The 27500-nt window shown below is 38.8% G+C and overlaps 1 protein-coding gene and 2 pseudogenes across 3 annotated transcripts in view; all 3 read right to left on the bottom strand.

The window, feature by feature from the left end:
* Positions 1-27500, bottom strand: part of HDAC8 (histone deacetylase 8) — a 247051-nt gene that overhangs the window by 86421 nt on the left and 133130 nt on the right. The gene's annotated exons all lie outside the window — the stretch shown is intronic.
* LOC103081904 (eukaryotic translation initiation factor 1 pseudogene) lies at positions 4309-4650 on the bottom strand (annotated as a pseudogene).
* On the bottom strand, positions 17008-17608 carry LOC103077956 (ADP-ribosylation factor-like protein 4A pseudogene; annotated as a pseudogene).

Genomic DNA, 27500 nt, shown 5'->3' with positions numbered 1-27500 from the left:
CCATTCCCTTCCATTGTGCTGTTATTGTCAAATATGTTATGTTTCTATATATTATAGTCCCAATAATACAATCATATTCATATTGCTTTATGTAATTGATTTTTAAATCAGTCAAGAGGGGAAAGGGGAAGAAATACGCAATTATACTGTCTTTTCTAATTACCCACATAATTACCTTCACAAGCATTCCTTGTTTTTCATGTGCATTCAAATTATTGTCTGACATCATGTGCTTCCAGCCTGAAGAACCTCACTTAGTATTTCTTTTAAGAAAGGTATCTGGGCTTCCCTGGTGGTGCAGTGGTTGAGAATCTGCCTGCCAATGCAGGGGACATGGGTTCGAGCCCTGGTCTGGGAAGATCCTACACGCCATGGAGCAACTGGGCCTGTGAGCCACAACTACTGAGCCTGCATCTGGAGCCTGTGCTCCGCAACAAGAGAGGCCGCAATAGTGACAGGCCCGTGCACAGCGATGAAGAGTGGCTCCCGCTTGCCACAACTAGAGAAAGCCCTTGCACAGAAACAAAGACCCAACACAGGCAAAAAAATAAAAATATACATAAAAAAAGGTATCCTATTCCCGTCTTACCCCTAAGTTCTTCATGACCTTTTTTTCCCCCTTAGATTCCATATATATGTGTTAGCATACGGTATTTGTTCTTCTCTTTCTGACTTACTTCACTCTGTATGACAGACTCTAGGTCCATCCACCGCACTAGAGAATGGACTTGAGGATATGGGGAGGGGGAAGGGTAAGCTGTGACAAAGTGAGAGTGGCATGGACATATATACACTACCAAACGTAAAATAGATAGCTAGTGGGAAGCAGCCACATGGCACAGGGAGATCAGCTCGGTGCTTTGTGACCACCTAGAGGGGTGGGATAGGGAGGGTGGGAGGGAGGGAGATGCAAGAGGGAAGACATATGGGAACATATGTATATGTATAACTGATTCACTTTGTTATAAAGCAGAAACTAACACACCATTGTAAAGCAATTATACTCCAATAAAGATGTTAAAAAAAAAATAATACACTAAGTCAAAAAAAAAAGAAAGGTATCTTAGCAATGAATTCTCTGTTTTTTTTTTTTTTCCATCTGGGAATGTCTTTAATTCACCTTCATTTTTGCCAGATATATGATTCTTGGTGCTTTTTTTTTAAACTGTCAGTAGTTTGACTATATCATCCTTCTTGACTCCATTGCCTCTGATGGGAAGTCAGCTGTTAATCTTATGGGGGTTCCCCTGTATGTGATGTGTTTTTTTTCTCTTCCTGCTTTCAAGATTTTCTTTTTGTTTTTCCACATTTTACTATGATGATACTGGGTATGATCTCTTTGGGTTTACTTAGAATTAATTGAGTTTCTTGGGTGTGTAAAGTTTTTTTTTTTTTTATCAAATTTGAGAAATTTTGGAATTCCCTGGTGGTCCAGTGTTTAGGACTCTGTGGTTTCACTGCTGGGGCCCAGGTTTGATCCTTGGTCAGGGAACTAAGATCCTGTGAGCTGTGCAGGCAGTGTGGCCAAAATAAGTAAAAAAAAAAAAGGAGAAAATAAGAAATTTGAAGAGTTTTCAGCAATTTTTTTGAATATCTTTTTCTGTCCTTTTAATGCTCTCCTCTCTTTAGTACTCCAATTATGCATATATTGATGCACTTATTTATATCCCACATTTCGCTGAGGCTCTGTTCATCTTCAGTTTTCCTCTCTGTTCTTCAGATTGCATAATATCTATTGTTATATCCTCAAGTGGACTGATTCTTTCTTCTGCCAACTCAAATCTACTGTAGAGCCCCCTCTAGCAAATTTTTCATTTGTTACTATACTTTTCAACTCCAGAATATACATTTGGTTCTTTTTTATAATTTTCATTTCTTTCCTTCTTTTTTTAAAAAATAAATTTATTTATTTTATTTTTGGCTGCATTGAGTCTTTGTTACTGTGTGTGGGCTTTCTCTAGCTGCAGTGAGCAGGGGCCACTCTTTGTTGTGGTGCATGGGCTTCTCATTGTGGTGACTTTTCTTGTTGCAGAGCACAGGCTCTAGGTGCACAGGCTTCAGTAGTTGTGGCTCATGGGTTCTAGAGCGCAGGGTCAGTAGTTGTGGCGCATGGGCTTAGTTGCTCCGCGGCATGTGGGATCTTCCTGGACCAGGGCTTGAACCCGTGTCCCCTGCATTGGCAGGCAGATTCTTAACCACTGTGCCACCAGGGAAGCCCTAATTTCCATTTCTTTATTGATAATTTATATTTATTGAGACATTGCCATCACACGTTCCTTTACTTCTTTTAAGCAACCTTTAGTTCTTTGAGCATACTTATAACAATTGTTTTGAAATCCCTGTCTGCTACATCCTCCACTTGAGCCTCTTTAAAGAGAGTATTGTTATTGCTTTTCTTTTCTTTTCTTTTTTTCCTTCTGTGTATGGGTCATATTTTCCTGATTTTTGGAGGAGGGAAAGGAAAAAAATTACTTTTCTCATAATTTTTTTGTTGAAATCTGAACATTGTAGACAATATATGGTAGGAACTATGGGATACTGATTCCCCACCCCACCCCAGGCTGGTGGCTTTTAATTTCTTGGTTATTTGTTTGATAACTTGAATGAAAATTGTAAAGTTTATCCTCCCTATAGTGTAAAGCTTGATGTCCCTGCTCTGATTTTTTCCCCTTGTTTTAAATTTCTTTGCTTGACTACCTAGGGCTTACTCCTGGGTTGGCACAAGCCATTTATTGTCAAGGTTGTGCTTAAGCCTCCCAAGTCAGTTAGATTTTTAACCTTTATCGTTGGATATCTTTGTGGTTTGGAGGCTACTATCACAGTTCAGGGTTTATATTGGGTTGGCCAAAAAGTTTTGCCCAGGTTAGAGTGGGAGCTGGGTGGAGGAAAAGAGATCTGGTTTTCTTGACCATGCCTGCTTGGACTTGAGCTTCTGCAACATGGAGCTGGGAGAGATGAAAAATTCCAGCAGCCTGCCCTTCCCTTGGTGAAATCATAACCCCAGACTGGGTACTGCAGGGGGAAGGAACCTCCATCCTCATGGCTGCATCTGCCCAGAGTAGTGAGTTTGGGGTAGAGATTCTGCAAAGCAGAGGTGGGGTGGGGGGAGTTGTGATAAAGGAGTGAGTCATGGCTCAAATGCCATAGACTCTTGCTATTCTTGGCTTTGGTGATCTTCTCTACTTTGTTTTATATTTTAATAATTTTTGCTTTTGTGTCTATTATTTCCTTCCTTCTGTTTTCTTTGGATTTATTCTATTGTTTATTATCTAACGTCTTAAGTTGAATGCTTAGCTCATTAACTTTCAGCCTTTCTTCCTTTTTTTTTGGCTGCACTGAACAGCTTGTGGGATCTCAGTTCCCCGACCAGGGATCGAACATCGGCCATGGCAGTGAAAGCCTGGCCACCACAGAACTCCCTCTTGCTTTTTAATATACTCTCCTAAGGCTATAAACAGCCCTGTAACCACCACTTTAGGTGCAACATACAAGCTCATTTCTAAACATTTTCTAATTTCCATTAAGATTTCTTCTTTGACCTAAAGAGTTATTTAAAAGTGTTTTTAAATTTCCAAAACTGTATTTTAAGAAAAAGACTGTATATTTGGATTTATTTATATTGTCTTATTTTATTCCATGAGTTCCATTTTTGCTGTGTTTTTTCCTCTTTTGAATCAATTGATTTTTTCTTGTTCCACTTTTCCACTTCTATTACTTTGGAAGATATTCATTCTTTTTCTCTTCTTTTAGTGGCTATCTTTGAAATTCTAACATGCTTACTTAATTCAATAAAACCTAGAGTTAATTAACATAGGTACCGTCTTCTCGAAGGGACCCCTAAAATGTTTTGACTCTAATCCTCAACAACATGAGTCGCTATTGTGAAGCCTTTAAATTCTGTGTTTTTTGTTTTCTTTTAATCCCACAAATTATAAATTACTAATATTACCCACATGTTTAACTTTTGTTTTCTACTTAAAGTTCTTTTGTATATCTCGGAACTTCTTTTTTGGATAATTTTCCTTATTCAGTGACAAATGTTGGTGGTAAATGCTTTAAATTTTTTTTTTATATTAAAATGCCTTTATGTTGCCTTTATTCTCTGAAGACAGTTTCACAGAATATATAATTTTTTTGGCCCTTTTCAGTTTATTGCATGAAGGAGTTACACTAGTCCAAGTTAAAAGCAGACCCCAAATGGTTACATTATACAAGCTGTGAGGTTTTTAAACTTGTGACAAGGGACAGAAGGAAAATTTTGCTCATTGCAGGGAAATCCTCACGTAAGCTTCAGTGAGCCAGAAGCATTTAAAACCTATGAACCTTCAGCTGATCATCCTTAGCCAGTCCAATCTCTACGAGGAACTGGCATATGTTCTAGCGCTGGTCACCCTGTAGCTGAATTACTTCTCCATGTTCTGGATGCTCAAGTACAGTACCATTGCAGGCAAATTTCTTCTTAAATGCCTTCACTAGTTTCTTTTTATCGTAATCATCAGTGATCCCTTGGACAGTAGTAAGGGTCTTCCTGCTGTTTCTCTGTTGAATTCTTATATGGATATAATCCTCAGTGCCAGCAGGAAGCAGATCATCACCCTTACTTGCATCAGCAAAGGGGTCGAAAGAGTGGAGGTTCTGGATAGCGGACATACGATACGATTCCTTTTCCTCGGTGGAAATGGCCTGCAGAAGGTGGCGGCTGGAAAAGGCGGGTGAGGGGGACAGAGCGTCAGGAAGCGAGGGGGCTTGAGGGGGAAGTGGCTGAGTCCTCGGTGGTGGCTCAGTGAGTGGGCCACAGTATATATAATTTTAAGATGAAAATTATTTTCTCGAAGCACTTTCAACATTATATTCTAATATGGCTTCCAATGTTGCTGTTGAGAAGTCACCTATTGGTCTAATTGTTGTTCTTTTGTATGTGATCAGTCTTTTCCTTGTAGCTTGTTTTAAGATCTTATCTTTGTCTCTGGTGTTCTGCAGTTGACTGTGATGCATGTAGATATTAATTTCTTTTTATTTATCTTGCCTGGAATTTCTTAGTTTTCCCGAACCTGCAGATTTTTGTTTTTTCAAAATTCTGGAAACTTTCCAGCTATGGTTTATTTGAATGGTTCTCCCCCTTTTCTATTATTTCTTTGTAGAATTCTAAAGAGATTAATATTGGGCTTTTTTGCTTTATCCTCCATATCTCTTAAGCACTCATATTTTCCATCTCTTTGTACCTCTTTTTTGAATTTTGTGTGATTTTTTTCAGATGTATTTTCCAGTTTCCTAATTTCTCATCAACTGATGCATAAAACTTCATCAAGGTTTTTAATAACAATTATTATATTTTTCATTTCTAGGTATTCTATTTAGTTCTTTTTCAAACCTAGCAGGTCATTTTTTTTAACATCTTTATTGGAGTATAATTGCTTTACAATGGTGTGTTAGTTTCTGCTTTATAACAAAGTGAATCAGTTATACATATACAAATATCCCCATATCTCTTCCCTGTTGCATCTCCCTCCCTCCCACCCTCCCTACCCCACCCCTCTAGGTGGTCACAAAGCACTAAGCTGATCTCCCTGTGCTATGCGGTAGCAGGTCATTCTTGATAGTCTCTTGCTCTTTGCTCTGTACTTGTTTATTTCCTTAAATGTATTTAACATATCTATTTAATATCCTATATACGATAATGCAAATATCTAAAATCTTTGTGGGTCTAGTTATGTTTTACCTTTTTTTTTCCCTTTTGACTGCTTCCTCCTGGAAGTTGGTTTTCTTGTGTAAATTGTGACTTTTGATTGTGAAGGACTTTGTTAGAACTCTCTGTGCGATTTCCATGTGGCCCAAGAGTAACAGTGTTCTCCCATGAAAGCTTTCAATTTGATTTTCCCTGGTGTTTGAGGCATCACAAACCTAGGTCCACTTTAAATTAAAAATCGTGGCCTGTGATTTTTTGTGCCATTCACATAATATATATTCAATCTCCAAACCAGGTGTCATAAAATCTCAGGGAGGTATTTTTTAAAAAAATTCTACTCAAAGTTAAAACTTAGACAAAAAAATTTCCTTACTGTCTGTCCCTTCCCCCAGCTGCAGGCCTCTGTTGTCCAATACTAACCACTTAGCCACATGTGGCTATTAAATGTAAATTAGTGAAAATAAAATAAAATAAAATAAAATGAAAAATGTAGTTTCTCCATCTCACTAGCCACATTTCAAGTGCTCAATAGCCACATGTAGCTAGTGGGTACCGTATTGGTCAGTGTAGATATAGAACATTTCCATCATTGCGAAAGTTTAATTGGATAGTGCTGCTCTAGAACATTTGAATCTACACGTCTCCAGGGTGTGTGGTGTCTTCAGAACTAGGTTACACCTTTGAACAAACCCTTGTCAATCTGTGTCTTAGTCTGTATGCTTGCTCCCTGAAGGTGTCCAAGTCGTAATACCCAGAATCTGTGAATATGCTAACTTACATGGCAAAAGGGACTTTGCAGACATGATTAACGATCTTGAGATGGGGAGATTATCCTGGATTATACGGGTGAACTCAATGTAATTACAAGGATCTTCATAAGGGAAATAGGAAAGCAGGAAATACACAGTCAGAGAGGTGATGTGGTGACAGAAGCAGAGGTTGGAGTGATGTACTTTTAAGATGGAGGAAGGAACCATGAACTGAGGCATGCAGGAGACCTCTAGAAGCTGGAAAAGGCAACGAAACAGATTCTTCCCTAGAACCTCCAGAAGGAATATAGTCCTGTGACCCATTTTAGACTTTTTTTTTTTTTTTTTTTTGCGGTATGAGGGCCTCTCACTGCTGTGGCCTCTCCCGTTGCGGAGCACAGGCTCCAGACGCGCAGGCTCAGCGGCCATGGCTCACGGGCCTAGCCGCTCCGTGGCATGGGGGATCTTCCCGGACCGGGGCATGAACCTGTGTCCCCTGCATTGGCAGGCGGACTCTCAACCACTGCGCCACCAGGGAAGCCTGCCACTCCCTCTTTTAAAGATCTCTCCTGGGGACTTCCCTGGTGGTGTAGTGGTTAAGAATCTGCCTGCCAATGCAGGGAACATGGGTTCGAGCCCTGGTCCAGGAAGATCCCACATGCTGCAGAGCAACTAAGCCCATGTGCCACAACTACTGAGCCTGTGCTCTAGAGCCTGTGAGCCACAACTACTGAAGCCTGCATGCCTAGAGCCTGTGCTCTGAAACAAGAGGAGCCACCACAATGAGAAGCCCATGCATCACAACGAAGAGTAGCCCCCACTCGCTGCAACTAGAGAAAGCCTGCACACAACAACGAAGACCCAACACAGCCAATAAATAAATAAATAAAAAATCTCTCCTGGCTCCTACTGCTTGTAGAATCTTGTCCCAATCTCTCCTTCTATTCTCATTTTCCAATATGCTTTTCTATGTGTCCCATACTCCAGCCGTACTGAACCTGTCAGTATAATCCCAGCATATGCTGCCCTATCACAAGTATATATATACCTGAAAAAGCAGTACCTGCTAGCTATTATGATTATCAAATAACAACGGATTCTTTCTTCCAGAAATGCCCTTACTCTTTCTCTTCACCTGCAAAAATACTTATATACCTTTCTACTCAATTCAAATGCCACCTCCTCTGTGAAGCCTTTCTTGTTTCCCTCAGTAGGGTTTGTTGCTACTTCTTGTGTGTAGCTCCAGCATTCTGTATCTATAGCCCCTGGGCCACTTAATACAACACATCGTGATTATTTGATTACAGATCTGCCTCCCCCAACAGACTGCAAGCTGCTTGAGGGCAGGTACCATCTCTACTGATTTTTTCATGCCTAGTAGCTAGTAGTGTCAGGCCCAAAGGAGGTACTCAATTATTATTTGGTGAAATAAAGAATGAATGACTGAAATGATTCAGGAAAAATCTATGACTTGCTAGTCAAGAAGAAAGAGCAAAAGAGGGGAATTTCATACACAAAGCAGCTGGCCTAATAGCTCAGAGCTGGGAGGGGTAGCCACAAAAAGACTAAAATTGAAGATGTGGGCTGGGTTATAATGGGAGACGAGAGCAAACAGGAAGGGTTGGGTGGACCTAGCTGGGGAAGTGCTGTGAAGTCACTGCCCAAAGTCTGGATTTTCATTTGAATGAGTAGGGAGTTGCTGGAGAGTTATTAGAGACACGGTTGAAGCGAAGCCATGAAAAATGACCTGCACTGTAAGGCTGGAAGGAGGCAGCAAGGCCAGCCAGAAGGCAGTCACAATAACCCAGAGCAGAATGGGCATGGCAAGTGCAGGCAGGAGATTCAGGGGGCACAGAAAAGGAGGGGGCTGGATTTGGTGAATGATTGCATTTGGGAGAAGACACAAAGGTAGTGAGAATTGCTGAAGATTATGAAAAGCAGAGTAGTGCAGAGAAAGAACACGATACCAGCAGTTAGGAAATCAGGGTTCAGTTACAGCACAAAAATTATTCCCTATCAACTTAGTCTTCCTGTGCCTTACCTTCCTAAACAGTAAAACAAAGAGGTTCCCCATTCAAATTATCGGCAAATCCAGAATCCTTCAGTTCTACTTCAAAAATATTTCTTGAATCACACCATCTTCACTGCCACCACCCTAGTCCAGGCCCCAGCAGTCCTCAGCTGGATCAGTGTATTAGCCTGGACAGTGGTCGCTGCACCCTCTCTTGTCCCCACATTATGTGGTCTCCACACAGCAGTCAGCACCATCTTCTAAAAATGTCAATTCGCTTATGTTACTCCTCTGCTTAAAAACTCTTTGACCCCCACTACAATTAGAGTCAGATTACACTCCTTACCTCAGCCTACAAGTCTCCTACATAGTGTGGCTCTTGCCTGCCTCTCTGACCTCATCCCACCCCCCCTCACCTCACTCAATACACCCCAGTCGCACAACCTTTCTGCTTTTTCTTGAGCATATCCAGCTCTTTCCTACCTTTTCACATGCTGTTCCCTGAAATGCAGCTTTGTCTGGCTGGGTTCTTCATGGCTTTGGTACTTCAGACCTAGATTTGATCCCCTCAGAGAGGTCAGTCCTGATCTTGGTATCATCTCTTTATTTCCTTAGCACTTATCATAATCTGTAATTATTTTATTACTTGTTTACTGCTGATCTCCCAGGAGACTACAAGTTCTAAAAGGTAGGGCCCCTCTGTCTACTTCACTGTGCATTTGTGAGTGAGTGATGAGTGAATGAATGAATGAAAGGGGTGAGGGAAGCAGAGTTCACCAAAAATGGAGTTGTGAAGAAAAATGGAGGAAAAGATTTTGAAAAGAGTTCCGTGGAATCTTGAGGATAGCATAACTAGTTTCACCCAGCTCGTAGTAAAAACTGTTAAGAGGAATCGAGACAGGAGACAGAGGGCTCAGGCAAAAAATCATGGAGAATCACAGAAGCTGCAGCTAATGGAACTCAATTCAAATAACCAGAAATTTGTTGAGTACTTACTATATGCCATACTCTACGCTGGGCCTCACTGTGAGGCATATAAAGATGAGTGAGTGGACACTTCAAGAGTTTATATTCAGGAGGCCAGAAATAGGAGAGAAGGAAGTGCAAGTGATGATAAAAGGCAGAATTTAATCAAAGGGCGATGAGGCTCAGAAGAAGGGGCTCAGGGAAGGCTTCAGAGAAAGTTACTCTGACGCTGAAGTCAACAAGTTCCAGTCTACAATGAAATACGAGCAGATGCTTCTCTCTGCTCTTCCCCACAAAATACTTCTGAAAAGTAGGATGGAAAGCAAAATATTTTTCAGGATGACTTTTGAGGCACTGTGCTAGTGGGGAAACAACTACGTGAGTTTTGGCCCTACCACTCACTATTTGGGAGACCTTGGACAATTTGCTCATTTCTTTTTCCTAACTATTATTGAGGGCCTGTGCTAGGCACTTTCATATATACTATTTTATTGAATCATTTATCTTTTCTAAGCTTCAGGTTTCTCCATTCCCTTTGAACTTTAGCAGACTAGATTTCTGGTTCCCAAACAGTTGGTGCTGGGTAGACTTGCAGGTATTCCTTTTTGCCTTCAGGTAGCACCCACACTTTTGCACCAAAGCAACAGACTGGCTTTTGGTAATATCCTAAAGGTACTAGAGTGCACTTTGGCTATTTGGCAGATGGGGAAAAAGATGAAAAAGTTTAAGAAGTGAAGCATAAGTTTCTTTGTGGCACTGTTGGATGAGCACATTTTGAAGTGGTAAACAATGGGGCCTGCCTGCCATGGTAACCTGTTGTATATTGGGAAATGGAGATATTAAGGTGTCAAGAAATGACCACCCTAAAATGTTACTAATGTTAAGGTAAACTGTAATGTCAAAAATTGTAACATGATTGTCTCGAGGTAATGCTGTAAAGACAGGTACTTAGATGACTGGCAAAGTGAGATGGGTGAACAAGAGAAAATCTGTCAGTGCATCTCCAGGAACGACCATGGAGAGGACTGTCTATTTTTGGACAATGGCATCTTTGCTTCTGTAGACAGAACTGTTCCTAGTATGGAGAAGGGCAATTTCTCAGGTACCTAGGCTTGATTAAAAGAAGAACAAAACTCTGGAGACTATCCAATTCCTTTTGTTCTAATTAGGTGTTTGCTGAGCAGCTTTATGGTGTATAACTGGTTTCTTGACTGGGATGACCCACCAGCCAGGAGGGCCTTTATGCTGTTGATGAAAGTCTTGTCTTGCCTAATATACTGCTCATTATAAATGACCACCTTGAGGTCTGCTTTATAAATCAGTCTCTGTGGCTTTGGCAGCATGATTCATTCCCCAGAGACTTAATCATCATGTGACTGAAAATGGGAGAGAAATGTGAGGTGGAAAAACTACAGAGCAGACTGGCTGGAATATCCTGAAGTGCTCCTCTCCTATAAGGGCTGGCCTGAAGCAGCCAGTGGCTTTACCTATTAAATTACAGCAATAATCATCTCTTATACTTGTTCAGTGCTTTTAACTTTCAAAGCACTTTCATATATATATATAAAATCTAATTTTATCATTTCATCTATTATACCTTCTTTAGCTCATACTGTTTGCAAAAATACATTTGTAGAGCAGTGGCAAAGACACCAAAAGAAGCAGTAATATCGTCAACACCTTGAAAAAAAATCTGTCTATGATGGGACCTTGGCAAAATAAATCAAACTAAAGAAATAAGTGTAGTCAGAGTCTAGGCTGCAGTAAGGTGACCTGGGAATTTGGAGATAGGCTCAGAATGATTCTGAGAGTGAAATAACACAAAGACATGGTTATAGATGTGTTGCTGATGGAGACTTGGGAAATATCCAAGTGTAATCAAGGTGATCAGGGCATATCTGCAAGACTGGAATGTACTCGAAGAAAGCTGCAATCTAATCAGTTTTACTGTAAACTGTCTGAAGAATAAGGTGCTACAGAAAGGTGGTGTACGAGTTATTTGAAAAAGAGGGATTAGAGAGTGAAGATATGTTACTGTTTGTCCAGCACCCCCCACTCCTCACTATGCAGAGGGACAGGAAGGGATGGGAGAGGGAAGTGTGTACATTTGTGCAGTGGCTGGAGAGCAGAGGGAGCTGGGTAGTCCACGTATATGACAGACACACATATTGTGGTCCCTAAGGATGTAGACTCAATTATGAAACAGTCACTTCCTTCACTCTGATTCCATGCTCATCAAGTAACCTTCTGACTTACTAATTCAGTTTCCTAGGTCCCTTGATCCTGGGAAAGAAATGCCCTTGGAGTAGATAAGACTACTGTGGTTACCCAACAGGTATATCTTCCACTGTAAATAAATATAATTGCAATATATTTTACATGTCTTTTCCACAATTTTTTTATTTTGAAAATTTTAAAATCTAAAGAGAAGCTGCAAAAACAGTAAAATAGATTTCTACTTTTTCTTAAACTAAATTTACCAATTTGCTGATGGAAGTTCAACTGCTCTAGCACTATTTATTGAAAAGGCTGTCTTTCCTCCATTGAATTGCTTTTGGACCTTAGTCAAAAATCAGTTGGCTGTATTTGTGTGGGTCTGTTTCTGGGATCTCTATTCTGCTCTTTGATGTGTTTATTCCTTTGCCAGTACCACACAGTCTTGATTACTGTACCTATATATTAAATCTCAAAATTGGTAAAGTGATTCCTCCTACTTCATCCTTCTTTTATAAAATTGTTTTAGCTATTCTAGTTCCTTTGTTTTTCCATATAAATTTAATAATAATCTTGTCTATATTTTCAAAAAACATACTGGAATTTTGATAGGAATTATTTTAAACTTGTACATAAATATGGAAAGAATTGACATCTTTACTACGTGGAGTCTTCTAATCCATGAACACGGTATGTCTTTGCATGAATGTAGATCTTTGATTTCTTTCATCAGGGTTTTGTAGTTTTAACATACAAGTCTGGTATGTGTGTGTGTGTATATATATATATATGTACGCGGGCCTCTCAGTGTTGTGGCCTCTCCCGTTGCAGAGCACAGGCTCCGGACGCGTAGGCTCAGTGGCCATGGCTCACGGGCCCAGACCGGGGCACAAACCTGTGTCCCCTGCATCGGCAGGCGGACTCTCAACCACTGCGCCATCAGGGAAGCCCTGGTATATTTTTTCTTAGATTTACACCTAAGTATTTCATTTTTTAAAAGCTGATTATAAATTGCATTGTATTTTAAATTTTGGTTTCCATGTGCTCATGGATAGTACATAGAAATACAATTGATTTTTGTATGTCAATCTTGTATCCTGAGACCTTGTTGAAAACATTTATTAGTTCTAGGAAGTTTTTGTAGATTCCTTGGGATTGTATTGTAGACAATAATGTCATTTGCAAATAGGGACAGCTTTATTTTTTCCTTTTTGTTTTGTATGCTCCTCAGACGCTGCTTGTTATGTCTTTCAGCTATCGAATGCACAGAGCAGAGATACTGGTCTGTAGTTTTCCTTTTTTTGTACTGTCTTTGTCTGGTTTTGGTATCAGGATAACACTGGTTTAATGAAATGAGTTGTGAAGTGTTTCTTCCTCTTCTATTTTCTGGAAAGATTTAGATTTGGTTTGAATTCTTCTTTAAACATTTGGTAGAATCCTCCAGTGAAACCATCTAGGCCTGGAGAGTTCTTTTTGGGAGTTTTCAAATACAAATTCAATTTCCTTAATAGTTATAGGTTATTCAAATAATTTCATATTTGGTGAGTTGCAGTAGTATGTGGTTTTTGAGGAAGCAGTTCATTTTATTTAACTTGTCAAGTTTATGTGTGTAGAGTTGTTAGATGTATTCTGTTATTACCCTTTTGATGTCTGTAGGGTTTGTGGTGATACCCCACTTCACTCTTGATTTTGGCAATTTGTCTTCTCTGTTTTTAAATTTGTCAGTTCTGCTAGAGATTTGTCAATTTTACTGACATTTTCAGAGAACCACCTTTCTGTTTCATTTTCTATATTATTATTGTTTTCAGTTTCATTTAATTTGCCCTACCTAGTATGTTAAGGTGGCAACTTAAATTATTGATTTGAGATTATTCTTTATTTTTTAAGATTTGGTGCTGTAAATTCCCCTCTCAGCACTGATTTAGCTGTGTCCCACAAATTTTGATACGCTGTATTTTCATTTTAAATCATTTAAATGTAATTTTTGATTCTCCATGAAATTTTCTTTTTGACAAATGGATTATTCAGGAGTGTGTTCTTTAAGTATCTAAATGTTTGGAGATTATCCTATTATCTTTTATTAATTTGTTTGATTCTATTTTGGTCAGAAAATATACCCTGTTTGATTTCCTTCTTTTATATTTGCTGAGATTTCTTTGTGGTCCATGATGTGGTCTATCTTTATTTTTAAAATTTTAATATCATTGTGATAAAGTATATAAAACATAAAATATGCCATTGCAACCATTTTAAGTATAATATTCAGTGTATTAAGTACATTCACAGTATTGTGCAATCATCACCACTATCTATTCCAAAACTTTTCTATCACCCCAAATAGAAATTCTGTACCCATTAAGCAATAACTCCCCATTCCCCCTTCCCCCAATCCCTGGTAACTTCTAACCTACTTTCTGTCTATATGAATTTGCCTATTGTAGATATTTTGTGTAAGTGGAACTATATAATATTTGTCCTTTTGTGCCTGGATTATTTCACTTGGCATAACGCTTTCAAGGTTCATCCATGTCGTAGCTTATATCAGAACATCATTTCTTTTTATGGCCAAATAGTATTTCATTGTATGGATATACCACATTTTGTTTATCCATTCACCTACTGATGGACATTTGAGTTATTTCACCTTTTGCCTTTTGTGAATAATGCTACAGTAAACACTGAATACAAGTATCTGTTTAAGTCCCTGTTTTCAGTTCTTTTGGGTATATAACTTGGAGTGTAACTTCTGGGTCATATGGTAATTCTATACTGAACATTTTGAGGAACCACCAAACTGTTATCGACAGTGGCTGTGCCATTTTACATTCCCAGTGGCAATTTAAAAGAGTTCCAATTTCTCCACATCCCCAGTAACACCTGCTATTTTCATTTAAAAAATTATAGTTATCCCAGTAAAGTGGTTTCTCATTGAGGTTTTGATTTGCAGTTCCCTAATAACTAATGATGTTGAGCATCTTTTCATGTGCTCATTGGCCATTTGTAAATCTTCTCTGGAGAAATGTCTATTTAATTCCTTTGCCAATTTTTTTTAAACATCTTTATTGGAGTATAATTGCTTTACAATGGTGTGTTAGTTTCTGCTTTACAACAAAGAGAATCAGCTATACATATACATATATCCCCATATCTCCTCCCTCTTGCGTCTCCTTCCCTCCCACCCTCCCTAATCCACCCCTCTAGGTGGTCACAAAGCACTGAGCTGATCTCCCTGTGCTATGCGGCTGCTTCCCACTAGTTATCTATTTTACATTTGGTAGTATATATAAGTCCATGCCACTCTCTCACTTAGCCCCAGCTTACCCTTCCCCCTCCCCATATCCTCAAGTCCATTCTCTACATCTGTGTCTTCATTCCTGTCCTGCCCCTAGGTTCTTCAGAACCATTTATTTTTCAGATTCCATATATATGTGCTAGCATATGGTATTTGTTTTTCTCTTTCTGACTTCCTTCACTCTGTATGACAGACATTAGGTCCATCCATATCACTACAAATAACTCAACTTCGTTTCCTTTTATGGCTGAGTAATATTCCATTGCATATATGTGCCACACCTTCTTTATCCATTCATTTGTCAATGGACACTTAGGTTGTTTCCATGGCCTGGCTATTGTAAAAAGAACTGCAGTGAACATTGTGGTACATGCCTCTTTTTGAATTATGGTTTTCTCAGGGTATATGCCCAGTAGTGGGATTGCTGGGCCGCATGGTAGTTCTATTTTTAGTTTTTTAAGGAACCTCCCTACTGTTCTCCATAGTGGCTGTATCAATTTACATTCCCACCAACAGTGAAAGAGGGTTCCCTTTTCTCCACACCCTCTCCAGCATTTATTGTTTACAGATTTTTTGATGATGGCCATTATGATTGGTGTGAGGTGATACCTCACTGTAGTTTTGACTTGCATTTCTCTAATGATTAGTGATGTTCAGCATTCTTTCATGTGTTTGTTGGCTATCTGTATATCTTCTTTGGAGAAATGTCTATTTAGGTCTTCTGCCCATTTTTGGATTGGGTTGTTTGTTTTTTTGATATTGAGCTGCATGAGCTGCTTGTACATTTTGGAGATTAGTCCTTTGTCAGTTGCTTCATTTGCAAATATTTTCTCCCATACTGAGGGTTGTCTTTTCGTCTTGTTTATGGTTTCCTTTGCTGTGCAAAAGCTTTTAAGTTTCATTAGGTCCCATTTGTTTATTTTTGTTTTTATTTCCATTGCTCTAGGAGGTGGGTCAAAAAGGATCTTGCTGTGATTTATGTCATAGAGTTTTCTTCCTATGTTTTCCTCTAAGAGTTTTATACTTTCTGGCCTTACCTTTAGGTCTTTAACCCATTTTCAGTTTATTTTTGTGTATGGTGTTAGGGAGTGTTCTAATTTCATTATTTTACATGTAGCTGTCCAGTTTTCCCAGCACCACTTATTGAAGAGGCTGTCTTTTCTCCATTGTATATTCTGGCCTCCTTTATCAAAAATAAGGTGACCATATGTGCGTGGGTTTATCTCTGGGCTTTCTATCCTGTTCCATTGATCTATATTTCTGTTTTTGTGCCAGTACTATACTGCCTTGATTACTGTAGCTTTGTAGTATAGTCTGAAGTCAGGGAGCCTGATTCTTCCAGCTCCATTTATGTTTCTCAAGATTGCTTTTGCTATTCGGGGTCTTTTGTGTTTCCATACAATTTGTGAAATTTTTTGTTCTAGTTCTATGAAAAATGCCATTGCTAGTTTGATAGGGATTGCATTGAATCTGTAGATTGCTTTGTGTAGTATAGTCATTTTCACAATGTTGCTTCTTCCAAGCCAAGAACATGGTATATCTCTTGATCTGTTTGTATCATCTTTAATTTCTTTCATCAGTGTCTTAGTTTTCTGCATATAGGCCTTTTGTCTCCTTAGGTAGGTTTATTCCTAGGTATTTTATTCTCTTTGTTGCAATGGTATATGGGAGTGTTTCCTTAATTTCTCTTTCAGATTTTTCATCATTAGTGTATAGGAATGCAAGAGATTTCTGTGCATTGCCAAGTTTTTTTTTTTTTTTTAGGCAGACACTCTTCAAAGTTTTATTTCACTAACTTCAGGTCAAATTTCCACAGCTGTTTTCTGGTCAATTTTATATCTTTGCTTGGCTTCCCAAAATGGTAGTACCAAAAGATTTGTGGGGTAGCGAGAAGAGGCCATTTTAAGAAGCACTGCATTTACTCATCTTCCACAAGGCAACAGAGTTGGACATCTGATTGTTCAACAAAACAAAGCTTTAACAGCATCCAGGAGGGCAGGCAGGCAAACCAGGCTGTTGACACTCTTCCATTTGTCAAAATCAGACCACAGAAAACCTACTCCACACAGACCTAAAAGGTTATCACCATTCATCTTTTCTTTTTCTGCTGCTGCAACATTTTTCTTCTTTTAATTATCATATCATGTAGTTTCACAAGTCCTTCCTTCAGTCCATCACCTATGATAGCACAGGTGGGCTGAAAATGCCAGGGAGTTGATGAGCTCATTTCACCCATTGCTAACAATTTCTCAATTTCTGAGAGAGATAATAAGTTCCTCAGGTCTTGTTTTTTAGCAACTATAAGCACAGGAACTCCTTGATTTTCTGATATCGTAGTTATTTTATGAAGTTCAGTTTTGGCTTCTTCCATCCTTTCAACATCAACAGAGTCCACAACAAACACAATGCCATCTGTGCATCTGGTATATGACTTCGACAGTGGCCTTAATTTCTCCTGACCACCTACATCCCAGAAGTGAAAAGTTACTTTTAGAATTTCCCAAGGTTACCTTAATTTTTTCCATGTTAAATCCTTTGGTAGGTACGGTATTTACAAATTCATTGAACTGCAGCCTGTATAACACAGTTGTCTTTCCAGCAGAGTCCAAACCCATAATGACAATGTGGAAGGACTGAAATGAAGGCAGGCTGGACAGGATCAAAGTCTGGTCTGACAGTCCATTCCCCATTTCCAGCTGCAAAGAAGTGTTCCAAACTGAAAGGCTTTCTTCTTACTGCTTGAGAACTTTTCTTCCTAGGGGATCCAGCTACCAGACTCCCGAATTGGAGCCTGGATCCAAATGAGAAAGCATTGGTAGGCTTTTCTATGTGGGGGCAGAGAAGCACCCCACCGCCACTCAGCTTAGCTCTCCACGCAACTCTGGCAGTTACCTCACTAGAAACCGTGGCTCCAGACTACGACCACGCCCACTCCACACGGCCCACCCATGAGCCCAAATCCCATTGGTCACCTGTGTCAGCGTGTCCATGCCACATGCGCCCCCACGCCCTAATTGGTAAGAGTAACTGCTGCTCCCACCACAGCAGAGCCAGGCTCTCCCTCGGTCCACAGGCACCACCTTTTGCCCTCAAGTTAGAAAAGAGGGCGCCTGCGGAGGGAGCCGAGCGACCCCTGCAGGGGAAGGGGAGCCTCGGCCGGTCGGTCACGTCCCCGCCAGCTGGCTCGCTCCACCCACCCGGGTGCACCTGAAGTGCGGACGCCGTGCCGAGGTTCTCACATCCAGCCCGCAGTCACCGCTGGCGTGTTTAACCCTTTGTCCGCTGGCCAGAGGGTACTCCCTGTGGCTGCACCAGCCCACAGGAGTGAATGATCCGACCTGTGGCAGCTGCCGGGGCAGGCCTGCTGTCCTCGCAGCACGATCCCTTCACCTCACCGCTCCGCACCCAGCCCGCCAATTTTTCAAATGGGTTATTTGTCTTCTTGTTGAGCTTAGGAGTTCTTTATATATTATGAATATTAAATCCTTATTAGATGATTTGCAAATATTTTCTCCCATTCTATAGATTTTCTTTTCACTTTCTTGATAATGTATTCTGATCCACAATAGTTTTAAATTTTTATAAGTCAAATTCATCTATTTTTTCTCTTGTTGTCATGTCTAAGAATCCACTGCCAATTCCAAGGTCATGCAGATTTATGTTTTATGCTTTCTTCAAGAATTTTATGGTTTTAGGTCTTATATTTAGACTGGTGATCTATTTTGAGTTAATTTTTGTATATGGTGTGTGGTAGGGAGTCCAACTTCATTGTCTTGCATGTGGATATCCAGTTGTCCAAGCACCATTTGTTGAAGAGATAATTCTTTCCCCATTAAATGAATTTGGCACCTTTGTTGAAAATCAATTGGCCATAGATGTATGGGTTTATTTCTGGACTTACAATTCTATATCATTGGTCTATATGTCTGTCCTTCTGCCAATACCACACTGTTTTGATTACTGTAGCATTGTAGTCAGTTTTGAAATTGGGAAGTGAGTCCTTTTTGTTCTTTTTCAAGATTGTTTTGGTTATTTGGGGCCTCTTGAAATTCCATATGAATTTGAGGATTGGCCTTTTCATTTCTGCAAAAAAAAAGGCTGTTGGGATTTTGACAGGCATTACAGTGAATCTATAGGCTGCTTTGGGCAGTACTGACATATTAACAATATTAAGTCTTATAATCCATGAAAACAGGATGCTGTTCCATTTATTTAGGTCTTCTTTAATTTCCTTCAGCAAATATTTTGTAATTTTCAGTGTACCAGTCATTCACCTCCTTGGTTAAATTTATTCTTGGGTACTTTATTCTTTGGGATGCTATATGGAATTGCTTTCTTAAAAATTTTTGGATTGTTTATTGCTGGTGTATAAAAACACATTTGATTTTGTGTGTGTATTGTAAGCAGCAAAATTGCTGAGTTTGTTCATTAGCTCTAGTAGCTTTCATGTGGATTCTTTGGAATCTTCTATATGTATGATCATGTCATCTGTGAATAGGGAGAGTTTTATTACTTGCATTCCAATCTTAATGCCTTTTATTTCCTTTTTTCTTGTCTAATTGCTCTGGCTAGAAATTCTAGTATAATAGCAGTGGTAAAAGTGGGTGTCTTGTCTTAATTCCTGATCTTAGTGGGAAAGTGTTCATCTTTTACCATTGACTATGTTAGCTGTAGATTTTTCGTAAATGCCCTTTATCATGTTGAGGAGTTTCTGTTTATTCCTGGCATTCTGAATGCTTTTATCATAAGTGGGTGTTGGATTTTGTCAAATGCCTTTTCTGCATCAATTGAGATGATCATGTAGCTTTTCCCCTTTGTTATATTAATGTGATGTATTATACTGATTGATTTTCTTACGTTGAACCATACTTGCACACCTGGGTTAAATTCCCCTTGGTCATTTTAATATGCAGTTGAATTCAGTTTCCTAGTATTTTGTTAAAGGACTTTTGCATCTATAATCATAAGATATTTGGGGCTGTAATTTTCTTTTCTTGTTAGGTCTTTATCTGGCTTTGGTATCAGGGCAATGGTGGCCTCCTAGCATGAGTTGGGAAGTGTTCAATCTTATTCAGTTATCTGGAAGAGTTTGAGGCAAATTGGTATTAATTCTTTAAATGTTTTGTAAAACTCACCAGTGAAGTCATCTGGCTGTGACTTTTCTTTGTTGGGAGGTTCTTCATTACTAATTCAATTTAAATATTTTACTTGTTACAGATCTATTGAGATGCTATATTTCTTCTTGAGTCAGTTCTGGTAACTTTTTTATTTCTAGAATTTGCCCATGTCATCTAGGCTATCTAATTTGTTAGCATACAATTGTTAGTTGTATTCTCTTATAATCTTAAAACAAATCTCTGTAAGTTTGGCAGTAATGTCCTTCGTTTATTTATTTATTTATTTATTTATGGCTGCACTGGGTCTTAGTTGCCGCATGTGGGATCTTTCGTTGAGGTGTGTGGGCTCTTTGTTGTGGTTCACGGGCTTCTCTCTAGTTGTGGCACATGGGCTCCAGAGTGTGTGGGTATAGTAGTTGCGACACACGGGACTTCTCTCTAGTTGTGGCACATGGGCTCCAGAGTGTGTGGGTCTAGTAGTTGCGACACACATGCTCTCTAGTTGTGGCGTGTGGGCTCCAGAGCGTGTGGGCTCTGTAGTTGTGGCATGTGGGCCTAGTTGCCCTACGGCCTGTGGGATCTTAGTTCCCTGACCAGGGATTGAACCTGCGTCCCCTGCATTGTAAGGCAGATTCTTAACCACTGGACCACCAGGGAAGTCCCAATGTCCTTCCGTTGATTTCTGAATTTAGTTATTTGTGTCTTATCTCTCTCTCTCTTTTTTCTTTATCAGTCTAGCTAAAGGTTTGTCAATTTTGTTGCTCTTTTTTTTTTTAAAAAAAAAGATTATTCATTTATTTAGTTTTGGCTGCATTGCTGTGCGTGGGCTTCCTCTACTTGTAGTGAACGGGGGCTACTCTTTGTTGCAGTGTGTGGGCTTCTCACTGCGGTGGCTTCTCTTGCTGCAGAGCACAGGCTCTAGGTGCATGGGCTTCAGTAGTTGTGGCACATGGGCTCAGTAGTTATGGCTCATGGGCTCTAGAGCACAGGCTCAGTAGTTGTGGCGCATGGGCTTTGCTGCTCTGCGGCATGTGGGATCTTCCCATACCAGGGTTTGAACCCATGTCCCCTGCATTGGCAGGCGGATTCTCAACCACTGCACCACCAGGGAAGTCATTGTTCCTCTTTTCAAAGAACCAACTTTTGGGTTTGTTCATTCTCTGTACTGTTTTTCTATTCTCTATTTCATTTATCTCTATTCTAATCTTTGTTGTTTCCTTTCTTCTGCTAGCTTTGGATTTAGTTATCTCTTCTTTTTCTAGTTCCTCAAGATGTAAAAGTAGTTTATTGATTTGAGATCTTCTTTTTAATGTAGGCATTTACAGGTATAAATTTCTCTCTCATTATGGCTCTTGCTGCATCTCATGAGTTTTATATGTTGCATTTTCATTTTCTTTCATTGCAAAGTATTTTCTCATTTCCACTGTGTTTTCTTCTTTGATCCATTAGTTGTTTTAAGAGTGTGTTGCTTAATTTCCACATATTTTTGAACTTCTCACTGTCCCCTCTGTTGTTTTTTTTAGCTTCATTCCATTGTGGTTAGAAAAGACAGTTTGAATGATTTCAATCTTCTTATATGTATCAAAACCTGTTTTGTGGCCTAACATATGGTCAATCCTGGGGAATGTTCTATGTCCACTTGAAAAGAATGTGCATTCTGCTGTTGTTGGGGGGAATGTTCTCTCTACGTATCCTTCTGGTCTAATTGGTTTATAATGCTATTCAAGTTCTCTATTTCCTTATTGCCCTTATGTCTAGATGTTCTAACTATTATCGAAAGTGGTATTTGAAGTCTCCAACTATTACAGTAGAACTGTCTATTTTTCTTCTCAATTCTGTAAATGTTTGCTTTCTACACTTTGGGGCTCTGTTGTATAGTATAAATAGGTTTATAATTGTTATATATTCCTGATGAATTGATCCTTTTATGAATATATAATGTCTTTGTCTCTTGTAACACTTTTTGATGTAAAGTCGATTTTGTCTGATATTAGTATAAGCCAACCTCAGCTCTTTTTGGTTACCATTTGCATGGAATATTTTTTTCCATCCTTTCTTTCACTTTCAACCTACTTATTTCTTTGGATCTAAAGTAAATTTCTCATAGACAGCATACAGTTGCACCATGGTTTCTTTTTTTAATTCACTCTGCCCAATCTCTGCCTTTAATTGGACACTTTAATTAATTTACATTTAATGTGTTTGCCAATAAGGAAGGCTTTCTGCCATTTCTAATACTATCTTTGTCCCTCATTTATTACATTAATGTCTTCTTTTGTATTTAGTTGATTATTTGTAGTGAACCTTTTTGATTCTCTTCTCATTTCCATTTGTACATCCAAAGAACATTTATTTTGTAGTTACCATGGGAATTACATTTAACATCCTAAATTTATTATAATATAGTTTGAATTGATACCAACTTAACTTCAATAGCATATAAAAACTCTGCTATTATTCAGTTCCATCCCCTTCCTTATGTTGTTGTTGTCACAAATTACATCTTTAGATATTGTGTGCCCAATAACAGATTTATAATTATTCTTATGCATTTGTTTTTTATGTCATGTAGGAAAGAAAGAGTGGAGTTACAAACCAAAAGTGCAATACTAGCTTTTATGTTTGCCCATGTAGTTCTCTTTACCAGAGAACTTTATTTCTTCATATAGCTTCACGTTATTGTCTAGTGTCCTTTCATTTCAACTTGAAGGACTTCTTTTTGCCCCATTTTTTCTCAGGTAGGTCTAGTGTTAACAAACTCCCTCAACTTTTGTTTATCTGGGAATGTCTTAATTTCTCCCTCAATTTTGGCCTACATGGTCTCTGATGAGAAATCAGCTTTTAATCTTACTGAGGATCCCTTGTATGTGACTAGTTGCTTCTCTTTTGCTGCTTTCAAGATTGTTTGTTTGTCTTTCAAGAGTTTGATTGTAATGAGTGTTGGTGTGGATTGCATCTATCCTCCTTGGAATTCATTGAGCTTCTTGGATGCATAGATAATGCTTTCATCAAATTTGGGAAGCTTTCGGCCTTTATTTCTTTAAACATTCTTTCTGACTTTCTCTCTCTCTTTTTCTTCTGGGACTCCCATAATGGTGTCCCATGGGTCCCTTAGGCTCTGTTCTCCTTTCTTCATTCTTTTTTCTTTCTGTCCCGTGGACTGGGTAATTTTAATTTTCCTATCTTCAAATTCACTGATCTTGTGCCTGAAGCTTCTAGTGAACTGCTAGCATTTTGAGAGATTTCCTTGAATGTCAGGAGTTTTTTAAAATGACAAAAAACACCTCTTCCAGTCTTTAAGGTCCTCTCAGGTCTTTTCTGAGCATGCTATGTGCCCTGGGCATTTCCCCATATACACAGGTGCTTTTGACTGCCTTCATTTTCCAAAGAAATATTCTCTCTGGCTTTTCCTCCCAGGCCTTAGGTTGTCTATTTTATGTCTAAACTTCAATCTTTTGCCTCAGGAATCTGTGGGTTGTTCATCTACATTACGATGTTTTCAAGCAATGCTCACCACTTTTATGACCTAGTTGAGTTTCAAGTTAGGTGTAACAGAGATGAGTACCCTGCATCTGTCATCCAGGTGGCCCCTGACAGGTTAGAATAAGTCTACACAGTAATTTTCAAATAAGGTCTACTCTCTTCCCTCTTGAACCATGGTCCAGGGTTCTACACTAGGAACATATTTTCGAGAGAGCTTCCCAGTTGGGATGGGAGTAGGACAAGGGCAAGTAAAAATGCCATAAGGCTCTCCTACCATTAAAAAGCTAGGTATCTTTTCACTTGTACTATGAGCTGTTATTTACCTTTAACAGTTTATCCCAGGGGGCATTGCATTTGAACTAGGATTACACAGTACACCTTGATATGACCCTTAACTTTTATTTATTTCATTTGTATTTTGATCAAAGTAACAGTTTAATAACATGCACATAATTTACAAAGTTAAACGTTACCTAAGTCTTACGATGACACACAGCAGTTCTCTAACTTATCCCTTCACATTTCCAATTTCTATTTCCAACATTCTTTTAGTCACTTCTAGTATTTCCCTGTATATATTCAAATAAAATGAGAAGATTGGTAGTTGTTTTTCAATATTTGATACGCTCTACTGACTTCCTTCTATGGAAGATTATAATTGAGTCCTACTACTATCTCCCACATCCATCTACACACACATTTCATCTTGTCTCATATTCCACATTTAATTATCCCAGAATTGTTGGCCAAATTAACATTCAGTGTTTAAAGTTACGGTGACAACAAATACTGTTCACAGCTGAGCCAGCTGCTATATAGTATGGCTACTCTTCCTTCCTTGGAAATTTTTTTCCTGGAATTAATAATTACCTCACCTTACATATGTTGTCTAGCTTTCTATATACTTATCATTAATGCATATCAATTCCTATGTATTTATCACTAACTCATGCCACACTCTTTGACAAAACTGTAATATTCTCAGTATTGTCAACCACACCACGCAATCTGTGAATTCTATCTTCTCCTCAGAACCTTTCCCTGAAGCTCTCCAATTTGGAGTGTTTGATTTCTAGGCCTCTGTACAGCTGGTATATGGGACCTTCTCCTCACTATCATCCTGAGAAATCCCTGCTGTTCTCTCCTCTGTTGGATCCTCTGTTTCCTGGATCATATGTCTTCTGCTTTCTGGATTTACTGCCCTTGTTTTGTTGGGTACCTACTCCAAGATTCCTGAACTTGCATGCCTGAAAATTTCTGTATTCTATCCTTGCAATTGATTGGTAGTTTGGCTGCATATAGAATTCAAGGCCCAATGTCTTCAAGCTTTCAGTATTGTTGATAAGAAGTCCAAAGCCATTCTGATTTTAGAACCTTTTTGTGTGACCCCAAATTTTCCTCCCTAGAAGCTTTATAGCTTTTAGAATAATTTCTTTTCCCCTTTGCTCTAAAGTTTTATGATATGACTTGAGGTCTGTTTTTCCTTTATGGTACTGAGCAACCAGTGGGCTCTGTCAGTCTGGAAATTAATGTGCTTAGGTTTGGGGGAGATTTTCTTTTATTATTTATTTGATAATTTCCTCTCCTTAATTTTCTTCTCAAGAATTATTTTTATTGGATGCTGGACCTCATGGATTGTTTAATTTTCTTATTTTTCTCTTTTCCGTTTCTCATCTCTCTACCTATTAATTGTTTTCTTAGAGATTTCTTCAACTATATCTTCCAACACCTTGTTGAAAAAATTTTTTTAAACCACTTTAGTCATTTCTAAGTGTTCAGTTCAGTGGCATTAAGTACATTCACAAAACTGCAACCATCATCACTATGCATTTGCAGAACTTCTTAATCATCTTAAACATAAGCTACAAACCCATTAAACAATAACTCCCTATTCTTCCCTCTCCCTAACCCCTGGTAAACTCTAAATCTACTTTCTGTCTCTATGAATTTGCCTATTCGAAGTACCTCATATAAGTGGAATCATACATTGTTTGCCATTTTGTGTCTGGCTTATTTCACTTAGCATACTGTTTTTAAGGTTTATCCATACTGTAGTATGTATTAGAATTCCATTCCTTTTAAAGGTTGAATAATATTCCATTGTATGTAAATACCATATTTATTTTTCCATTCATCTTTTGATGTATATTTGGGTTGTTCCCACCTTTTGGCTTTTTAAAATAATGCTGTAATTACAGTGATATACAAGTGTCTGCTTTCAATTCTTTGGGGAATATACCTAGAGGAAGAATTGCTGGGTCATATGGTAATTCTGTGTTTAACTTTTGGGGGAACTGTCAAGCTGTTTTCCACAATAGCTGCACAATTTTACATTCCCACCAATAAGGCACAAGGGTTCCAATTTTTCCATGTCCTTACCAACACTTGCTATTTTCCATTTAAAAAATAATACCCATCTTAACGGGTATGAAGTGGTAACTCACTGTGGTTTCTTACCATTGTAAAGTTGACTTTTCCTTGATTTGGCATTTTCTTGATTGCTGTAAACCTTTGACTGTTTTCCAGAGTTTTGACAAGTTGTTTCTGACAGTTTGTTTGTTTTTCTATGCTTCTGTGGAGTGATGGTAGCTCAGCATTGCCTACTCCATCATTTTTATATGGTATATCTTGGTATATGTTCCATGGGTGCTTGAGAAGAATGTATATTCTGCTGTTATTGGGTGAAGTGTTCTATAAATGTCAGTTAGATCCTCTTGGTTGATGGTTGTGTTGAGCTCTTCTTTATCTTTCCTGATTTCCTGTCTAGTTGTTGTAACACACCCATAACAGGAACGGATAAAACTAACTTCTTACTCCCAATGAAGGTAAGAGAACTTAAGGTAGCTTAGGGAAGAATATAAGCGAGAGTTTCCATGACTTTCTAAGAGCCTGATGTCTTTCAATTGCAGGTCTGCCTCTACTGCTTCATCTTCCACTATCTCCTCAGATGCCCTACATACATAGTAAACTATTTATAGTTCCCCAAGACCATGTGTTCTTTTACCTTTCTCTGGCTTTGTACATGCAATCACTTTTTCCTGAAATGTCCTCCCCCTTGAGTATCTTTAAAGATTCAGCTCATATATGACCTCCATTATGAAACTTTTGCTGATCACTTAGAGCAACTTGAATATATCTTTCTTTGGATGCTAATTTACGATGAAGCTAATCATAAATCTTCAAAGTCCCTCACTTGGACAGACCCTTTCCAAGGTCCTGGGAAGAGCCCTAACATTATTTTACAAGGGTATATATATACCCTTGTAAAATAATTTATATAAAATTATATATATATATATATATACATATATATATATATATATATATATATATATAAAATCTAATTTGCAAAGTAAGATATTTAACCATATTCAGTTAAGACTTTTCTCCAGTCTGACTTTTCCTCCATCAGACATCCCCCTTGTGTTGGGTGGCACTGGAGTGGCTAAGAGGAAATTGAGTTGTGGATAGATTTAGTTTGGGTTTAATGGGATATATTTATGTGGTTTGCAATGACTTATGTGTATAGTTAATTTATTGCTAATGGTGTAGGAATGGCTTCAGGAACGCTCCCATAACCTGATGTCTTGACTCACCCAGCATCTTTACACAAAACAGAGACAGCCAGAGGTATTATAACCATATGAATATATCCTATAGTGCCCTGTCTTAGACATGTTGGGGAGCAGAGGAGAAACAAAGCTTGAAATGTACAAAGCCCAAAGTTAGTCTGTGGAAAATTCTTCTAATCATCACATTTAAATTTTAAGTGAAGGATTTTTTGTTTTGTTTTGTTTTGTTTTTGCGGTACGTGGGCCTCTCACTGTTGTGGCCTCTCCCGTTGCAGAGCACAGGCTCTGGACACGCAGGCTCAGTGGCCATGGCTCACGGGCCCAGCCGCTCTGTGGCATGTGGGATCTTCCCAGACCGGGGCACAAACCCGTGTCCCCTGCATCATCAGGCGGACTCTCAACCACTGCGC

The sequence above is a fragment of the Lipotes vexillifer genome, unplaced genomic scaffold (assembly GCF_000442215.2).
Source record: "Lipotes vexillifer unplaced genomic scaffold, Lipotes_vexillifer_v1.1 scaffold142, whole genome shotgun sequence".
In the NCBI taxonomy this organism is placed as follows: domain Eukaryota; kingdom Metazoa; phylum Chordata; class Mammalia; order Artiodactyla; family Lipotidae; genus Lipotes; species Lipotes vexillifer.
This window is presented reverse-complemented; position numbering and strand designations above follow the sequence as displayed.